Genomic DNA, 21,631 nt, shown 5'->3' with positions numbered 1-21,631 from the left:
TAACACAGGGCTGGCAAATAGTATTCTTGCTTTGTTTACAATCTATAACATTTACTTATAAAGGACATTGCTCCAATTCTGATTTTAAACAACTTTTAGAAATACTGCAGTATAACAAAAGGAGGATGTGTGGATATGAGGTAGAAGGAAAATAGAAATAAGCATAATAGAGATGGATAAGCCAGGGTTAAGTTACACAGAAATACACAGTAATAATAGCAATAAGAACAACAATGACAATAATAAAGCTCTTTACATTTATTATCTCATTTAATCCTTATTGAAAAAATCCTCAGGGGGAATCCCTGGGTGGCTCAGCGGTTTAGCGCCTGCCTTTGGCCCAGGGCGTGATCCTGGAGTCCTGGGATCGAGTCCCGCATCGGGCTCCTGGCATGGAGCCTGCTTCTCCCTTTGCCTGTGTCTCTGCCTCTCTCTCTCTCTCTATGTCTATCATGAATAAATAAATAAAATCTTTTAAAAAAATCCTCAGGAAGTTGGCATTATTGTTTTTAGCTGAAGGAAGTTCTTCAAATGAGGAAACTTCTAGAAAACAAGTTTAATATTTTGCCCTTCATTCCTCATGCTTAAAAAGTTATCTTTTTTCCTTCCTTACTCTTCCTTCTCATAAAAAATGTTCCTTTCTCTTCCCCTTCTCCTCAAGGTGAAGAATTAATCTTGGCTTGCTGTGAGGACAATAGTCTGATTAAATTGTTTATTTTTTACCTCATTTGAATGGCTTGTAAGAACTTACTCTGTGATTATCTCTTAATGAATAGGAGTCTCTGTCTTATACATTTTGACACAGAAAAAAAAGCAAAACAAACATTATTTCGGGTATTATGGGTAAATTGTCAGGTCAGGTGACTTTCCCAGAATTCCACAACACCAGGAATTCTAGCCAGCAAGCAAATATCAGTAAAGGAAAGAAAAACAAAAACAAAAACACCTTGGCCAAGGTAGGCTTTGTGGGCCTTGAAAGGTGAGTCCTTAGACATAACAGCCTTGTCTGCTGTTAAATATTCAGCACCTCGACATGATCATCAAAAAGAAGAAATCCAACTATGTGATTTCCCTGTTCGGGAACTTTCACTGCATCACCACTAAAGAGGATTTACACCCAGTCTTCCTAAAATAGCATTCAAGGCCATCTCTTGCCCATACAGCTTCACCTCCTTCTTCTCTCCTTTTTACTCACCCTTCATTCAAATTCTAACAAAATCGTCCAGATATGTCAAATTTTCTTATATTTTTTTCATGATGTTCCCTCTTTCTGAGGAACCACTTATACCTGTTTTTATTCTCATCCCTTAAAAGGTTTGGCTTCCCATTCTCTCAGCTCAGTAGTGTATTCATTTATTCATATTAGTATGGACTCACAAATATTTTTTATGCCTTGGGTTATAATCCAACACTATTTTATTTACTTTTTGCTCAAGCTACTCCAGTTTTGAACACTGGGATCTCTTTCAGTTGGCTCCTGTGACCCTTTGACATAATCTCTATCATTGTGTGTGTGTGTGTGGTTTTAATCTTTTTTTTTTTTTTTTAGCAATTTCTTAGTTTCTGGCAATACAAAATGTTCATGTTCACCTTGTGTATTTTCAGTCCCACTTCTAGAATCAGCCATTTCTCCTTTTATTGGAGAATCATACTAGAAATCAAGATCTGGATACTAGGAATGCTCACTGCTGGATTGTCATTGCTTCTAGACCCCATGGCTGACCTGGCAAGGAATTATATGTGTGTATAATAACCTATTTCCATATGTAACCATCTATATCCATATGAAGCTTAAACATGAATTCATACTGATGTCTCCAACTTTATTCAATCACCACATGGATCATTCTTGTCTCTTCCCTTTTCTTATCTCTAACCTCCCACTCCAGCAGTATGAAATCTGATTCTCATCATCCACTATTCATTTAGTTGCTTAATTCCAGATATATAGATAGTAGTATCAAAACTGTTAACACATACCAGCATGGGAAACAACTTTATCAACTAGAAAGCAGTGCTTATGTTCAGTTTCTGTTAACTTCGGTCTTCCAGACTCTACTCATTTCCAATGTTACAGATGTCATCACATTTCTGCCCTAACCCCTTCAATGAAGTTGTTTCATACACATACTAAAAAGTTAGATTGTTTTGCCACATTCTACATTCCATTCTGGGAACCTCTGACCTCCCAAATAATTTTTTAAAAATTTATACAATTAAAATTTACTCCTTTGCTATAAAGGTCTATGGGTTTTGACAAATGGTCATCTATTCAACCCTTCCTCTCTCCCCACTGGAAACCACTGATCTTTTAAATTTCCCTGTAGTTTTAACTTTTCAAGAATATCATATAATTGGAATGGCATTTCATTTACCTTTATTTTATCTCTTCTCTTAGCATATCAATTATACTTCTTTTAAAGAACAACTGCAGTGGTTTCCCTAGGGTTTCCAATATACATTTTTAACTATTCTAATTGCACCTTCACATAACATTATATGACTTCATTTGTATACATGAGCAGAATATTCCTAATTCTTCCATCCTTTCCCTTATGGATTGTCATTCATTTCCCTCCCTTATCCATATGCTGTAATCACCAAATACATTGTTACTATTATTACTTTAAGCATTTATCAGTTAAAAGTAAGAAATATTAAAATTGTTTATCTATCTTCATTTATTCCTTCTCTGATACTTTTCCTTTTGTAATGTAGATCCAAATTCTGACTTAGAAAATTTTTCTTCTGCCTAAAAAACTCCTTTTAATGTTTCTTGTGACAAAGATTTGTTAGTGACAAATTCTTACAGTTTTTGTTTATCAGACAATATCTTTATTTCTTTTTCATTTTCAAAGGGTAATTATACTGAATATAGAGTTCTAGATAGATACTTTTTTTCTTTTAAGACTTAAATACTTCACTCCATTCTCTTTTTACCTAAATGATTTCTAATGAGACGTCTCCTTTATTCTTATCTTATTCTTTGGTAGGTAAAGTTCCCATGACCATCTCCCACCCTGGCTTCATTCAAGACTTTTAGCATGGCTTGTAGTTTTTTTGTTGATAGCTAGACATGCTTATGGGTAGGGAACTAAAACAAAAAAAATGTGAGGATTTAGGTTAATCTGGGTAGAATTTAAGCTATGTTTAATGTTTGCTATAGGTGCTAGAGGCTTCACATTTTCCCCATGTCCTTGTTACAGAGTCTCCTCTGTCATCTTTGGGCTTCCCCAAATAATCTTCCTAAAGAGAGTCTTACAGTTCTTTTAGCTAAAATCCACTATTATGTCAGAGGCCTGCTGGTGTGGTGCTAAGGTGGGTAGGAGGGATAGCATTGTCTAATTGTCTAATGATTACATCTCGGTCTTTTAGTAGGCTTGTGACTGAGCTGTGGTCTTCGCAAGTATTTATACTTATGCGAAGTATATACTTACACTTACATAACATAGCTAAGTTATGTTAGCATAGCTCCCTCTACCTTTACAAGGGACAAGAAAACTAGAGGGAGCTGGAATTGGCAACTTGCCCTACTCCCAGATAGGATAAGACTCTGGTAATTTTTTCCCTCCTGGAAAGTAAATAAGCCTTTGTTGTGGAGAATGGTTTGGGAATATTTCACAATAATTATTTTTCCTTTTTTCCTGCCAGAGCCACTAGGGAATTCTTGTTGGGTCTTTCACTTTTCCTGAGGGAAAGCTCATGAATGTGTGTTGCTTTCCCCAAGATTGCAGCCCCCAGGACTCTTCCATGTTCCTGCTGACCCACATGCAGCTTTAGACTATTCATCAACATCACTTACTGTTTTCGTGTTCCCACGAATTTATGGCTCAGCAACTTCAGCTCTAAGTAAGTAGATATCACCTGTATCTCTCTGGATACACTAGTCTCCCCAGATCTTGGGATGTTTGTTTACCCTGTTACCTCACTCTGATGGGCCTAAGAAAAGTCATTCATGTTTCATTCTCTCTCTCTCTTTTTTGCTGTAAAGATGGAGGCAATGATCTGTAAGCCCTTTACATAACACTTTTAACCTTAGAGCAGAAGTTTATGACATAGAAGATGGATAATTCTATCCTTTTTTTTTTTTTTTTAATATATAGGGGATTTTGAAGAAAAGAATAGAGACAGAGGAGGTGTAGGGGAAGGGCTGCCCCAAGGCTTTCATTTCTCCTCCCCTTCATTTCACAACTGAAATTTAAGAGAAATGACTTAGAAACATCAAGATTGGCATGAGAAGGGCATGTTCTTTCCCTGTATCTGAAACAGGACAGAACATCTCCTGGCAGCTGACCCCAGCACTCTGACAGTGCGGAAAAGTTAGTAGAAAGAGGTACTGGCTTATAGCTTTCCTAGGTTTCTCTTGGTTCCCATGGGGTGTGGACTTAGAAGTTTCTGAAAGGGGGACTCAAAATGCAGTTGATTTGGAGGCAAATGGACCTGCTGTGCAGTCCATTGTAAAAATGAGAGTGGTGAGTCCCAGCAGAGGATTCGGAATGGAGGCCAGGGCCAGTGGTGTTTTGGCGGATGCAGAGCCTCAGAGGGGTCTCCAGTGCCAAGAAATGCTGAGATGACGATCATTTGGCAGGAAAAGCTACCAGGTCCAGATTAAACCGAGGGACAGAAAACAAGGCTAAATACTTGCCACAGACTCAGATATAAGTGGGATGAATGCCATTAGACTGAAGAAATCATTACTCCAGAGACCGGAGGACAGCACAAGAATGCCTCCAAGATCTGAGGCCCATTCTCTAAGAATAGCATAAGATGACAGATACACCTAGATGTCATCTTGATGTGCAGTCAATGGTAAAGAAGCCCAATCTTAGGGGCTTCTTCAGCTTCTTGCATGAGATCAAAATTACAGGTTGTGGACTAAAAACCCTAATTATTTTCTAGTCTAACCGTCAGGTAACACATGAAGAATGCCAGAGAAGTTTAGAAATTTAAATAAAATATATTTTCTCTGTATCCATCTGAGTACAAATGGCAATTTGTGACTCCATTGCATCTCCTTTTCATTTCTCTGATTTACATTCTTTATAACATTTGTCATTCTCTCAAGGTATCTTATTTATGTATCTGATTAGTCTGTTTACCCTAGGACAGAGAAAGTTCTGAGAAAACAGTAACCTGGCCTGGCTCAATCACCACTGGGTCCCCAGCCCCTAGGATAGGATCTGGCACATTGAAGATGCTCAATGAATACTTGTTGATTAAACAGCGCTGAGAAAGCCTCTCTATTGGATGAGATGATGGGTTTACGTAAGAATTTTGAATCTCCAAGAATTACTATGTGAACTAATATTTATTAAATGCTAAGCATGTATTGATTCACTTAAATATTTATAACAACACAATGACAATGAAGTTAGCACTTCATTTCCAAACAAGGAAATGAAGGCACAGAGAAGTCAGGTAATCGGCCCAAGGTCACAGAGCTTAAGGGAGCAGACAAAGCAGTCTGACTGCAGAGCCTGCATGCCAGTCCAGCATGCCACACTGCCTCCCAGTCTCATGTGTGGCCTCAGCTCACCGCCTGCCCCCCTCCTCCCTCACACCAGATGAGCCACAGACGGCTAAGTAGGCAGCGAACACTTCTCAAGATGTTTTCATCGATTTTGCCAACACTCAGCTGCTTTATCGGCTCTGATGAAACATTTGTGACAACCACAGCAATTGCAATGATCATTTCCATGCTGAAAACATTTGCCTACAAAGCAGACATTTTCTCTTCAAAGTAAACATTGGTGCTGCTGAGAAGCTGCCACCCCTACCCGTACAGGCTGCTTCCTTAGAATTTAGAATACCTCCAAGGCAAAATTCCCCCCAGGCACAGCAGACGCCAGACAACAGGATGTGACGTCTCCTCCAGTGCCCCACCTGATGCTCCCAGGTCAGTCATGAGGTGTCCCTGTTGCCCAGCGCTTCCTTCACTTACTTCACACACACACCACTAACCATCTGCCCAGGGACCAATCCTTCCCAGTTATGTGTCTATTCAGTCTTGATTCTACGTGATATGATACTGATGATTCTTTATTGACCCTAAACTCAGCACTTTGTGCATTTGCTTAATTAATTAGTTAATAGTAAACAGAAGAGGCCTCTAGACACTTCTAAACCTGGTCCAACGAAAAATGAGACTGGAGGCAGTAGAGCTGGATGGGAGGAGGAAGCAGCATCCTAGGGCAGTTTCTCTCAGTATATTTCAGTAAGTCATATTCCAAAGGATACTAATAGGGCACTTGGCATGGACAGTGGGATGGGAAGGCTCTCACTGCCAAATAAGACTAATAAATGTGGAGTTAATTTTAAAGTAAAAAGGCTTCTTGTCAGCAGGACTTCTCAGAGCCAGAGTGCATGGTGAATCTCCAAAAGGGCCAATCGGGCATTGCTTTTTGCAAATGCCTTTGACCGCACAGATGTTTCCGTGCCAGGCTTTTCAGGGTCTTAGTGGACCATAAAAGCCATCTAAAGGAATGCTCTCTGTGGAAGCAAAGGGAGAACCTCGGTCTAATTTTGCACGGGTATAGAGAGCCTAGATCGTTGGCACAGATGAAGACTTCTGAGAATGCAGAGGCTCTTTCTAGGCCCAGATGGCACCTCAGCAGGAATGGTCTTCCAGCATGTGCTGTAGACATGACGCGATGGACCAATATGTGCCAGGCACCATGCAGGGTCTTCTCTGGAAGCTAATTTTGCCCTGGACAGCCCGATGAGCTTGGCATTATCTTCCTATGGCCAGACGAGGAATCAGAGACCATGGAGGTTGACCAGTGGGCTCAGGCAGACAAGATAAGAGTCTCTTGGACACCAATCCAGTGCCTCCTCTGTTTCTCCTCACTGCTCCCATGAAAACTAAAACCCAGAAAGGTGGGCGAAAGTTGCAAGCAGTTCCCCCATCTTTCAAGTGCATGGGCATCTACAAGACCCACCGTCTCCTTGCTGGTCCTCTCCTTGCAGGACCTGATCAGAAGCCCCCTTCCCCCAGGGCAGCCAACAGGCAGGACAGAGCTCCTAGACCAGCCAGACAGAAGCCTCTGCTCACACCTCATCTACACACCGAATCACGAACTTCGCCAGTGCACTTAAGTGATTGTGACTGTTTCGTTTTCGAAATATCAGTCGGCCTGTTCGAGTAATTTTATACTTAAATTATTTAAATGCAATCTATCCATTGAAGCAATTTCCCCTGCACAGGAGAAGTGTTTTCTTTTTTAGGGAACTGAAGCATGATAAATAAATGAATAAAGACTTGTAGCAGTCTCTCTCTCTCTCTCTCCCTCTCCCTCTCCCTCTCCCTCTCTCCTGAAGAAAGCACTTCGCTGCGAGTCCCTCCTGTCAGAAATCTGGGAACTCATAATATTCCCCGTGGTTCTGCCGCTCAGCATTAAAAATAACCAAAGACTCGAGTCACGGGTTTTTTTCTTCTAGACACGAAGCGCATTTTACGCCACAATGCCCGGGATGACACAGGGACTGCTCAGAGCTTGCTAATATTCTCCCCTGCCTGTCTCCCCAGGCCTGCAAGCAGTTAGAATGGCTTAGTGGTGATCACAAATGCTGTCCCATTTGGAAAGCACTTCTTTAAGGCAGCGCAGATTAAAATTCATGAAAGGCGGCTTGCTTGCATAAATAAATTAAAAGCAGCAAAACTAAAGTTTAAACACCCATACACAACTGGCATTTTGCAAACACCATATGCACCGTGGTTCTCAATTCTGGGCTGTCATGCAAGAAGTACGGGAAAGAGGCCTCCTTGGGTTTGAATGCATAAAACTGGAAGCACCTTGATCACCTTTGGCACAAAGGAGCCTCAGCAGCAAAGTGTGAACTAATTGATTTGAACCTTGTCTAAATGCATATGGATTTTAGGGGAGCATGCCAATATCTGGAGACTATTGTAAAAAGAAACGGAGAGAGCACAGGCTTTGCAATCAGACAATCTCAGATTCTAATCCTCATTCTTGAATCACTGTTACCTAAATGGAGAAATCACGGGAAATCTCATCTGTAAAATAGGCATAAGAAAACTAACCTATAACCTCAAGACTGTTGTATGGAGAGTGAATGATATGCTGCACATAAAGCAGCTGGCAGAGGAGAGGTGCTCACCAACTGTGAATCCCCTTCTCCCCTCTTTTACCATATGTTTATACAGTGGTGGCATGGTGGAAAGGGAGTGAGTTCTTGGGTTCTAGAAGCCTCAGATCTGAGCCCCAGCTCTGCTACTCACTGGCTCTCTGATGTCGGAGAACTCATGTCATGTCTCTGGGCGTCAGCTTCTTCGATCTGTAACATGACCATGGTAACATGAACTCTCTCCCACACATATGTAACATCTGCCAGGGATCTGGTCCTCATAACACCCCAAAGTAGGCATGGCTGGCGAGCTTATCTTCATTTCCTCAGCAAAGAACAAAACCAAAACCAAAAAAACCTGAGGGGGCAGGGTGAGCCCAAAGTGATTTAGCAGATGAGTGGCCGGCCTGAGACCAAAGGGCAGATGAACCTAACTCCTCTGTCCAAGCACCTTGGGCACTCCTCCTACCCCCCCAGTGCCTCTTGCCACCCCATGGCTGCTCAGGGCTGCCAGGGAAGCACCTGGTCCAGTTCTGTCCCAGCTGTAGGCATTTAGGGGCCTGCCCCACCCTGACAGAATGAATACATTTTCATCCTTATACTCCAAAGCCTTGTTGCCAAATTCTGATTACTCTGTGCAATTGGCATTGATGGGCTGGATTCTAGTTCCTGTTTAAGTACTACATGAGCTTCTTGCTAGGGTTTTCTGAATCCCTAAGCTGCTCAGATAGGAGAGCACTGGGACTGGAGCTCCACAAAGCTTATACATGTTGAGGGCTGAGTTCATGGGGTCTGCCTAAGTTGGCTTGGAATAGGATACTCTTTACAAAGTGCTCTAGTGGGGAAACATGTCAGGATCCTGGGAGGCCTGTCTGTCATTTTCTAGCTAGCACCTGCCAGTAAAACATTAAACCTCAGGGGTCAACAAGAATCAGGCCCAGACGCAAGGGGGCAGATTCTAAAACACAAATTACATCTGTCAGTAGTGTTGGTGGCAAGCAACGGAAACACATTCTGGCTATTATAATTAGATTAAAAGTGTGAAAGGGTAGACTGGTAGATTTCAGATGTGAAATTATTCTGCTAAAAAAATACCTAGAAATGCTAGAAGGAAGTTATAAAATGTGTATGAGCCTAGAAGAGTTTTTAAAAACTAAGAGGAAGCCCAAGGGGATTATAATAAAGGGAAAACTACACCTTGTGAGCTGGCCCTGCAACTTCCCTGGTAAGTAGGGTGGGGAGGGGCATGGGGATATTGGTCTTATCAACCTAAAGGCTTGGATTTTTATGCCTACATTGGAAGAAGTGACCCAGCACAATTTGATGCTTGAACAAAGGCACAAAGCCAGGACACTCTGGGTTAAAGAACAGACTTAAGAATCCACTCAATTCATTCTTTGTTTATAAGTTTGCTTGTCTATCTTGACTGAGTTCTGGGAGCAAAAATAAAATCTTCTCTAAGAATATGTAACCATAAGGGCATGCCTCACACAGGTTTGGAATTCAAATTTATGTTATCCATGTTATCCTGTCCTCCCAATATAAGAAATTAAGAGAAAAACTTGACTGAAACAAGGGATACTTTGGGAATCTGGCAGAAACAAGACTGGAAAATGGGTGGAAGGAGCTGAGCCTTCAATCCAAGTGGTACTGGGGTCATACAGTCATACAGATATAATCCACTAAAGATGTGTGCATAACTCAATATTATGAAGTATTTGAGTGTAGCAGAGATGCCTTGTTAGTTATCTCAAGAATTCCATATTCCCTTGCTTAGATCTTAAAAGTTACCAAATTTTCTGGCAGCTAGGGGTAGCCGTATGACTTCTAGGCAGTATATTACAAACAGAAGTATTGTATGGGAGCTTCCAATAAATTTCCCCAAAATTTGCTCCTTCTTTCCACCCTGCTGTTTGAACATGAATGTGATGGCTGTTGCTCCATCTTAGACCATGAGGACAGCTGTGGAGTTACCTTATCAACACTGGACTGCTTATATCACATGAGGACATTGATACAAGAAGGAAAGAAATTTCTATTTTATTTATTTTTGTAACTCACAGTAAAAACAAATCCTAACTAATGCAACAAGGGGAAACTATACCATGAGTTAAGTCAGTGGGTAAAATAAACAGCCAGGCTGCTGCCAAAAAACAATTAGATAATATAAATGTTGAAAAATGATTACAAATTAATTGTTTAAGTGATTAGAAGCACAAAAGAAAAAATAGAATACATGCAGAAAGAACAAGACATTGAGGAAAACACACAGATTTTTAAAAGAACCAATAACAGTAATAGAAATTTTTTTAAAAATGAAGGTATTGAAATGAACAAACAAAAACCTCCATGAGTTAAAGAACCCATTACTTGGAAAGGAAAAGATAACTAGTGACCTCAATGGTATATCTGAGAAAATTACGTAGAATGCAGCACAAAGAAAGAAGGAAATGAAAACAGATAAGGCAAGTTGAAAGACCAGAATGAAACTCTATGACATGTCTGCTCGGAGTCCCAAAGAGAGACAAGTCCCATAGAGAGACAATATAGAGAATGAAAGAGATGCAATATGTGAATAGCTAATAGTGGAGAACATTCTGTATTTAATAAAAGGCATAGATTATAGATTAAGAAGATTTGAGATTCACAAGTAGCCATAGGAAAGAGATTAGATATATAGAGGAGTAGGTAGGTGGATAGATACATAGATGATAGATAGATATGCACAATGAGAGACATTACAACGAAACTTTGTAATTCCAAAGGAAAGATCTCAGAAGCAATGAGAGAAATGATCAAGGTGACCAAGTTGCAAAAATGAATGATGAGTAAGGAACTTGGAAATCATGTGAATAAATTGAAATAAACATTAAATTATTACAAATTACAATACAACTAACCTGAATGTAGAAGAAGAAAGTGAAACTAACACAGAGGACAAAAGACCATGTGAAAGGGAGAAGGGTGACTGGTGCTAAGGCTGCTGCTGTTATATTTACACTCTGGTGACATCAGGCAAGCACGTTAAAAAATTTAAGAGTAATGACTACAAGAAAAGATACAGGATGAAAAATTTCCAAACCTGTGATGGGGTTAGAGGATAAAGAAAACATGGTCAATTCATTAAAAGACAGGGATTGACAAAAGAAGCAGGAATTTAAAAAATCAGAGGAAATAAAAAGCAAAATGAGAAAAAAGAAATAGAACAGAAATAAATATAAATATATATTAGTCTATTTCTGTTCTATTTCTATAGAATAGGAATATATAATACATATCATATATATCTATATAGATATCTATATAGATATATAGATATTCCTCCTAAATATTAGTAAGCATAAAAAAGTTGGATCTGTTAGTTCTGGCTTTCATAAGATCCTTCTTCTCTGAACATGTTGGCAATATTAGGGCTTTTAGAGGGAAAATACATAATTTTCTCTCCCTTCTCCCATCCAAGTTCAGTACCAATTGAGACACAGGCACAGCAACCAGATATATGGAAATCAAAGTATTACTTTTATTGCAGATAACTGCTCCATGGTATTCTCAGTTGTGTGACAGACAACACAGCTTTGCTTGCGTGGAGGCCCAGAAGTCAGGCTGACTGGCTCACCCAGTGATGGATAGTATTAAACCCCCTTAAGTCCCCCCACTAAGGGACAGAGTCTTTCCCTATAAAAATTACATGAGGAAGGAGAGAAGGATCTATAATATCTGTAAGAGATAGATAAAAAAGAGAGGGAGGAGGGGACTGAGCTGGCCATGCTCAGCTTCAGGCCCCCCAAATCACCAGTCTTAGGAATAGAGGGTGGGACAAAAGAGCAGGGATCTTCCCTTAGTGGAGCTTCAGCCAGCATGAAGCCTGGAGACACTAGATCCTCATCTGAGAGTCTTACTAGACAAAAGATAAAAATCAAGATTTCAAAACAGTATAGCTAGGCTATAAAATAAGTAACCATAGCTGTGTATCAGAAACAGAAAAGAAAGGTGAACCCCTAGTGGATAGGCCAGGTCAGAAATTAGGTTCTGACCAGTTTGGCTCCAGCAGAGCAAAGGGGGCTGAAAGTGCTCAACACAAGATGAGGGCCTGTGCTGGGATATGGCTGTTTGACTTGAAATGTTTCCCACCTTACACTGAAGCCAGAGATGTTAGAGGACAGCTCTAATCCCCCAAATAAGGAGGCTGATGGCTTAGTGATTCATTCATTAATAAATCTAATATCCCCGTGGGTAAAGTATTGCTGTGTGACACAGGAGACCTGATTCTCGATTGGGAATTGGCTCCCAGTAAAAGTAACTGTGAGAACCAGCATCTAGAGAAAAGGAAGCACCTAGAAAGAGATGGAAAACAGCCTAAAACAAAACCTGCACTTAAAATGACTCTATTGACCAAAAGTATAAAATACATTTAAAAAACCCCAAAACTAATAAAGAAGCCAACAAAATTAAAAATCAGAACATGTATTCTCTCCATATAAAATTGATTTTAAATCAGTTTACCAAATATATTAAAGTACGAATACTTAAAATTCTCGAAGAGAACAACTAAGAAATAAATTCTATTTAATAAATACAAGAATTGGTGAAACAAAAAAAAAATCAGGAAATGAATGTGAAGTATATATGAAAAGGAACCAACTTAGAGGTGAACAACGTAGTCCTTGAAATAAAATATTAAATAAAATAAACTCTTACTCAAACACTTGAACTTAATCAAACTGTTGAAATGAGAATTAACTAAAGTTCACAACAAAGAATTCACACTCACTTTAGCAGGAAGAGAAAAAAGATGTTTTTTTTTTTTTTAATTGATAAAAAGGACTATTAACAGACCCAGAGAACAGATTGAGAGGCTCTAAATACATGTAATTGGAATTTTTGATAATAGAATGAAAGAAAAGTAACACTTGACAGAAGAGGATTAAAGAAAGATAGGAGGACTTTTTGGCTAACCATAGAGGACTAGGTACATTCATTATACTTCTATTCTTCCTAAAGTCTCAGTAACATGACAGTAAAAGGATTTTAAAAGCCATATACTTAGCAAAACAAAAAAGAACAAGAGAGAAGGCAATAGCAACACAATTTTGGAAGCTACAAATCCAAATCCAAATCTGACTCAATAAACATGAGAAAGCTGAATCCTAAACAGTGGTGGGAAAAGTGAAGAGGCAACCCGATTTATATCCCAGAATTCGCCAAAGGCTCAGAAACTCACAGCCACTAAGAACTTCCGAACTCCAGAGGAAGATGAGGCTAAAAGCTGGGGAACTGGGTTGAAAGTCTATTTAATATCAGTGAGATCCCACCATTCTTCATAGCCAGGCAGCCGCTCCTGCTCACCCAGCAGAAGATTAGAGTTTCACTCTCTAAAGCAGTGGTCTTCACTGTAGGGTCCCAGGATCAGCAGCTTCAGCATCGCCTGAGAATGTTACACATGGAAATTATTGGGCCCCACCTCAGACTTCCTACAACAGAAACTTTAAATCTGCTTAAGATTTATTTATTTGAGAGAGAGAGTATGTATGTGTGTGTGTGTGTGTGTGTGTGTGTGTGCACCCGCGAGTGGGGTGAGGGGCAGAGGGAGAGGGAGAGAGAGAATCCTCAAGCACACTCCCTGCAGAGTGGAGTAGACACAGGGCTGGATCCTGGGACCCTGAGATTATGACCTGAGCTGAAACTAAGAGTCAGGTGCTTAACCAACTGAGCCACCCAGACACCCCTTTAACTTTTTTTTTTTTTTAATTTTTTTTTTTAATTTTTATTTATTTATGATAGTCACACAGAGAGAGAGAGTGAGAGAGAGGCAGAGAGACACACACAGGCAGAGGGAGAAGCAGGCTCCATGCACCAGGAGCCCGACGTGGGATTCGATCCCGGGTCTCCAGGATCGCACCCTGGGCCAAAGGTGGGCGCTAAACCGCTGCGCCACCCAGGGATCCCCCCTTTAACTTTTTTAACGAGGCCTATAGGTGAAGTGTGAGAATCACTGCTCTAAAACAAAGGGTTTTTGAATTGTGGGATATTAAGCATAAGTGAGATGAATGTGCATATTAAAAATAAGAGGAGTTAGTAAAAGTTCACTTAAATTGTTGACCCTCAGCATTATTTCTTCCGTGACTCCAGAATGCTGGCAGATAAAGTACACAGATTCTGGGAAAGGGACCAGCGTCTTCTCCGTGACATCTAACAAACACAAAAGGGACCAACCATAAGATACTGACATGAAGGGTTCTACAAGTTAAATCCCACTCACATCACCCTACCTTGAGTCTCCCAGTTGGCAAAGCCCATACTATTTACAGCCTCTATTCAGCTTTGAAGTCTCCCATCATGAAATACGATAAGACAACTGAGAACTATCAGAAATCCAGGCATTTCATGAAATGTTCTGATAACATCAATGAAATGTTGCATCATTTTATTATCTAATAAAAGAAAAAAATGATGCAACATGGAGAATGTAGAGGTTGGGGAAAGGCAAACTTTTAAGAATACCTCTCATTTATATCATTTCAAAATTACTATTGTGACCATGCACAGGAAGATGGAAACAAAACATCCAAGGAACAAAAAGGAGATCTTCAAAATTAAAAAATAAAGTAATAAAAATGAAAAAACCACAACGGAAAGTTTTAAAAGTAAGATCTCTAAGAAAGTAGACAGGTAAAGATAGGAAAAATCACCAAGTAAAGTATAAAATAAAAATACAAGTCCAAGAGATCTCATAATTAAATAACAGAATTTCTAAACTAAAAAAAAAAAAAAAGACTTATACCATGGCATATCATTATGAAATTTCCAAATAATAAGTTCATGACAAAATTCCCTAAGTTTCCCCTATGGGGTGATGAAAAACAGGTCATGTGGGTTCAGGAATCAGAATGTTACAGAACAATACCAAACTGAAAGATGCAAGACAGTGGAGCCATCATTCCTTCAAAACTCTGAAGGAAAGTAATTTCCAATCTTGAATTCTATTCCTAAACTCTACATAGATAAATAAAGTGTGAGGGTAAAATAAAAACACTTCTAGATCAGGACATTCACAAAGAAAAAAAAAATTGCCTTCCATTCTACTTTCTCAGGAAGCCATTAGAGGATGTGCTCCAATAAAATGAGGGAGTAATCAGAAAAAGAGGATGACATAGGGCACAATTAATGAGAAGGCCACTGTGGGAGAGAGGTGAGGGCAGACCCCCTAAGATGCCGGAAAGGTAGATGCCTGCAGAGTTGCTGTGCACAAGGCAGAGGTGATTGAAAGAGGTCAGGAGGCTCTGGGAGAGAAAATGATGAAACACTTGACATGAATGGATGTCTTAAGTGTCGACATGTGGCAAAGAATTTGGAATTCAATTACTGATTGTACGTGCAATCCTAGGCAAATGAAAAATATGACAAATACTAATTCTAGGAAAAGTCAAATGTTGTGAAGGAAAGGAAAAATAGTCAGTTTGCTAAATGAATCACCTGTAAAGATCATTACAAGCAACAATAACATAAATACTGGATTTTTCTCTCTCAAAACTATAATAGTTCTGTATTATGATGAGAAGGATGTGGGGTATGAGAAGCATGTGAAGTGGGTTCAGGAGAGCAGAGACAGCTACATTCTGTTTTCCATCATGGAACAATCCTTAGATGATGCCTATAACAAACACTCAGAAAGCAGTCATATGAATGAGGGAATAAGTAACAAAATTGTCAGCTTTTTTTGGGAAAAGCAGTTGCCTCTAAGAGGGAGATGATGGAGAGATGAGGACAGAGTGATCAGTTTGGTGTAATTGGCTTTATAAAGTTAATTCTCCATGTGTTTCCAGTTACCTTTAATTTAAAAAAAATAAAAATGAACAAAAGAACTTAAAAGGGAAATATAATACTGAGAAAGGCCTGCGGTGTGGGTTATGAATTTACCCCAAGTATTGTAATCTTTTTGGGGCAATGTATACCAAGTTGTGTTCACTTTTTCTTGCACTTAGTTTATTTTAGTTGATACATTTTAGGGAGGAGAAAAAGACTGTATTTCAGACGACATGAAATGTTCCAAGGACATGTTGGTCTTTTTACTGCTCTGGGAAGACAGCACAGAGGAGGGGAAACAGGACCCATTTCTTTCGGTTGCTCCAAAGCCTCACTGGAGTAACGTGAGAACACTGAGGGCATTTGGGGCATGCCTGACAATGTCAAAACAGCAAGCAGCCTCATCTTCCATTCAATATTTCGAAATAGGAAAGAAAACAGATGAAATAGCTTTTTCATTATTTTCCACATCCCGAAAGGAAATTCACTTCAACTTTAATAACTTTTCTATTTCTTATTTATCATCATGCAAACCTTATAAAAATTGCAAACCCCAAATTTGGGGGATAAGGTGGCAGGATGAAAATGTTTCTGCCATCAGTCTTTTTCCTTTTTTTTTTTTCTTAACTAAAAATAAAATCTGTGTTTCTCTTTTGAAGGAGAAAACAGATGGATAATAGCTAATTCAACGAATGGCCGTGAAGTCTCGGGGACCTGGCTCAGGGCTTCATAGCCAGGAGGAACACCCAAGGTCACGCATAGAACTGGTAGAGCGCAGACACGAGTCCTGCCTCACCTAGAGCTGACCTTGCAGCTCACACTGATGAACTGACCAGCCCTGGGCAATGTCCATCATGGCTCCCACTCAGCTACGAATGATGCTCCTGTCCTCGACTGCCAGGCCCCGAGAGCCTCTTCCCCTCAGTCTCCCCTCCTTGTATTGCTAGCTCCTGATTTGAAACCCAGGTGGTGTTTCTGCACATGGGGCTTATAGCCATCCCTAGTTACAGGCAGTGCTAGGAGGGAGTATCTGGAATTTTCAACTACCCACCAATACGTCTCACATGCAAGAGGGGTTTGATGTCAGGCCAATGGCAGAGACATTATAATAGCAATAACGACTGTCATAATCTGAGCCCCACAGGGTGGTAGTGAAGCATACAGACTTTGCATTCAGACCCCAGCCTTTCCTTTTCTTAGCAATTCAGCCAAACAGATTCTCACTTAAAGGCCTTTGTGCCTGCTGATCTCTCTCCCTGGGATTCGTTTCCCTCCAACATGGGATTCTTGGTTACTGGTATTGTGTGAGTGGAGGTCTCGGTTCTTGGATTCCCCACAAAAGATTTACTTGAGAATCCACACTTGAATAAGGACAGCTAGAAGGAAAGTAGTAGATCAGTTTACTGAGGAAGGTACCAGTCCTAGAGGTGGCAACTACTCTGAGGCTACATGGGACTTTTATGTGAGCAGGGTCTTGGGTCATAAACAGGGTGATTTCTTTCTTTTCTTTTTTTCCCTGCGGGGAGCCTGATGTGGGACTCAATCCCAGGACCCTGGGATGAAGACCTGAGCCAAAAGCAAACGCTCAACCACTGAGCCACCCAGGTGCTCTGACAGAGTGGTTTCTAATGGAGGCTGCTTCTAATCATTTGGGGGACTCCTCCCATTGGTTGGGAAGTGGAGTTTTTGAGCCTACAAGGTTTATACTGGAACCATCATGGCAGCCTTACCCCATGGGGGAATGGGGCTAATACCATAATGCAAATGCACTACACAGAATTTAGGGGTTACCCTGGGGCAGAGGTGGAAGAGAAGAGCGCATGTTCTGCACCTGTGGATCTTGGTCTTAGTCTATTAACCTCAGGGGCCTTGGAAGCCATAAAGCCAGGATGTTGAGAGGACTTGGATGTCACACAGTCAGGATGTTATGCCCCAAGTCTTCTAATATGTCACTTATTTGCCATGGTCTTTGCCTTGAGTTCATGACTAACTAACTGCCTACTCTTATCATCTTCACTCATATTATCATCTCAAGTCTTGCTGTTCAAAGCCATATCCTCCTTGGCATTTCCTAGCCCGCTTCTATGATTTTTAAAAGATTTTATTTATTTATTCATGAGAGACACAGAGAGAGAGGCAGAGACATAGGCAGAGGGAGAAGCAAGCTCCCCGAGGGAAGCCTGATGTGAGACCTGATCCCAGGACCCTGGGATCACGACTTGAGCCAAAGGCAAATGCTCAACCACTGAGCCATGCAGGCAACCCATCCCTTCCATGATTTATGTCTCTCCCTGGAACTTATCACAGTTGAATAAACTATATGGTTTACCTGTTGATCTTTTTCCTTGCTGCTTCTTCCCTAATCCCTGCCCCCCACCCCCCTTCACCACCAACCTTCCCACTTTGATGGAAGCTCCAGGAGAGCTGGGATTTTTTTCTGTATTGATTACTGCCATATTCTCCCAAACCCAGAAGGCTGCCTGGCACATAGTGGACATTCTAAATATCTCATGGCTGAATGAATTAAGTTCAACACCCAAGTCATTTCTTTAAGCCTTAGCTCACTGTCTGTAACATGCAGTTGATAATAGAAACCACATCATAGGATTACGTGAAAAACTGAGTAAGACTGTTTTTGTGCCATGAGAGTGTATCTACCCGGCCACCTTGCATTCTTTGCTTTCATGTCAACCTTCGCTTACTGGGTCAGTGAGATTGAAGTTCCTACCACTTTAGGAAAGGTGCCATGATAGAGCCTGTGAACAGAGACATCCCATTCTTAGCCATTAAGGTCAATGCTCTCTGTCCAGAAGTAAGACAGAAAATACTGGGATCCCTGGGTGGCGCAGCGGTTTGGCGCCTGCCTTTGGCCCAGGGCGCAATCCTGGAGACCCGGGATCGAATCCCACGTCGGGCTCCCGGTGCACGGAGCCTGCTTCTCCCTCTGCCTGTGTCTCTGAGCCTCTCTCTCTCTCTCTGTGACTATCATGAATAAATAAATAAAATCTTTAAAAAAAAAAAAAAGACAGAAAATACTTAGGAGAATATGTGATCAACTGGACCTAGTTTTTCTTGACTCACCACCACCTACCCCCATAAAATCTTCCAAGGTGGGAAGAGGAAGAGAGCATCCGAGAGAAAGCAATAGGACTCTCAGAGTAGTGGCTCTTTCACTCTGCACCAGCCTCCCCGGCCCTGGGAGGCGGTTGCCAGAGGGAAAGAGTGGTCAGGCTAGTTTTCCTAAGGCAGAGACCCTGGGTGCCCATGAGTTTCCAGTGACCCCAGCATGGCACTGGATAACAGCCAGGCTTTCCTATACTCCACAGAATGGTTTCATAATTAGGAGAGAAAGATGCCACAGCAGAAAATGTCAGAGACCATGTGGCCAGGGACCAGCTGGGACAGAGCAGTGTCTGTACGCCTGGGGCAAGGATACCAGTGATCAAACACTGGGAGATACATCTGGGCAAGCACCATCCTTGGAAAAAAATGACCTCTGGCCACAAGCCTCAGCTTTTTCTTCACCCACACTCATGCCAGAATACTACTCAAAAATGTAAATGCCATGCTAAGGGAAAGGAGCAAAAGGAAAATATTCTAAGTTTCCCGAACTCAGTGCAACTCAGAGAATACTAAAGTCACTGTGATTCCCCTGTGATGACTAGGATTGGGTGTCAGCCATCATGCAGAATGGGGGTTTGACCTAAAGTTTTATAAACGAGTGAGTAACTAATAAAAATAATAGAAGTTGTAGGAAAATACAGAGAATGATATTTGACTAAGAGTGCGTGACCTATGAAAACTATGACTACTAAAATATATAAAGAGCACATTATAGCATCTGGCACTTAGTAAGCAACTAAATAAAAACAAGCTACTATCATCACTGCTATGACCTGCCAGACACCAGGCCACTCATTCTACATGGGCCGTCTCTAATTGCCACAGCAATCCTGCAAGGAAGATATTTCTATTTTATATTTAATAAAAATGGGACTTGAAAAGATTCAACTACTTGGCCAAAGTCACTTGCTTAGGATAGGTCAAAGGTGGGGTTGGAAGCTGGGTTGCCTGACACATCCAAGACTCTCACACTGAGTCCTAGGGCGCCCTGCTCAGTGACATGGGTATGTGTTCTACTGACACAGGATGGTATGTGTTCTACTGACGCAGGATGGGGTGCCCTGGACTGGTGGGGTGCCACGAGTCACTCCAGTGATCCCAGGCAGAAGTCAAAATCTGCCTCTCCAGTTACCCAGATAGATGGGCATTGCTTTACAATACAGGGAGATCCAGGGGGCCAGAGGGCTTTGAAAAGAGACACTGGGTGATATCCCTCAAGGGGCTTCTAATCACTCAGCCCCAAGGTCCTCAAGTCAAAAAAAGTATGTAGGAAAAAGGGCAAAGTCCTTCCTCAGGAAGCCTAAAAAGTGAACTGAGACACCGAAGGAAGGAAATCCTTTCCCACCACACAGGGGGCGGCATCTGAGTGACAGTCTAATTCTAACTGAAATGATGGGTTGGCCCCCCTTTGTGAGAGCAAGAGGAATCCAAACAGGGGGTCAGTATCCAAGACAGGAGCTGCAGAACACAAATGCCCACCAAGGAGTGCCAGTGAGTCGTGAGCTGTGAGAGGACCAGTGGGGGAGTCAGGATGGTTTCTACGTTCATACCCAGGTATCCGTGGGCTTCCCTCACTGAGTGCAGGTGAACTCAAGAAATGAGGGATGTGCAATTAAGCAATAACTTCAGGCTAACTTTGCTCTCTCCTCCCACAAGTCACACACACACACACACACACACACGCCTTGGACCCAGTCTTGTTTGTACAAAGCCTGACTTTTCAGGAATGAAAAACAGTCTTTTCACTCCTTTCCACTTGTTGGAGTTGCTATTTAAAAGATTTGTTTGTATAATCCTCTATTTTATCACCTGGGTTCTCCACTTTATCCCCAACACTTACCGCACCTTTTCTCCAGACCTTTATGGGCTCCCGTTGTTTCTGATGCTTCTCTCTGTGACTGGCAGAGACCAGACTCGTGTCAGAGATGGATGTGCCCTGTTTTGGTCAAAAGGTAGGGTCTCCAAGGACCATGGTGGTGTCTGGGAATGTCCTCAGCTGTCATCTCAGATGAGGAAGGACCCAAAGCAAACCCCAGACTAAGGGTTCCCAGGGCTGTGAATCCAGCCCTTCTCAACCAAGTAGAACTGCCCGTAGGGTGTGAAGAGATGAGGATTTGGGAAATGAAGCTGTGGGCTTTGGAGCACTTGCTATTTTTCACAAGGTCCGATGATCAGAGCCACAAAAGCAGGTACCAAGAGCTGAGGCCAGTTAAAATTGCCTGATAAAGCCCCACCCCTTCCCTGTCTTATAATATCTCTATGTCCATGCATAATGAAGGGAGTGGGGGCAGGGTTCTTTGAATAGAAACTGTCTGGACAGAAGCCCAGGAGGGCAGAAGCAGACTCCTCAGCACTTGGAAACTTTAATAAAAGATTAAGTGAAGGACTCTGGCCAAAGACACGTGCTAACCACACCCAGCAAAAGGGAGTGGGGCGGGGGGGGGGGGGGTTCTCCGTATTCAAGACACAGGCTGGAGAGAGTGTGTGTTCCAAAATGAGGGGGGTCAGTTTGGAGGAGGCAGAGGCCAAAGGCTTATGCCCCCTCTGACGGTAACTTCTACAAACAGTGATGTCTGCATCCTCATAAAAGCACACCATTCTGGCAGAGAAAGAAATCGCC

The 21,631-nt window shown here is 41.5% G+C and overlaps 1 long non-coding RNA gene across 2 annotated transcripts in view; it reads right to left on the bottom strand.

Annotated features, from left to right (window-relative positions):
• The window catches only part of LOC144294608 (uncharacterized), a 111,849-nt gene extending 90,218 nt beyond the window's left edge, over positions 1-21,631 (bottom strand). The window contains exon 1 of one of the 2 annotated variants that reach the window (XR_013361966.1): positions 20,852-21,631. This is a non-coding gene — a long non-coding RNA (uncharacterized LOC144294608). The remainder of the gene's footprint in view (positions 1-20,851) is intronic. The other variant, XR_013361967.1, reaches the window with a different exon arrangement.

This window comes from Canis aureus, chromosome 23 (genome assembly GCF_053574225.1).
Source record: "Canis aureus isolate CA01 chromosome 23, VMU_Caureus_v.1.0, whole genome shotgun sequence".
In the NCBI taxonomy this organism is placed as follows: Eukaryota; Metazoa; Chordata; class Mammalia; order Carnivora; family Canidae; genus Canis; species Canis aureus.
Note: the sequence above shows the minus strand (reverse complement) of the source record. Positions and strands in the feature narration are given on the sequence as shown.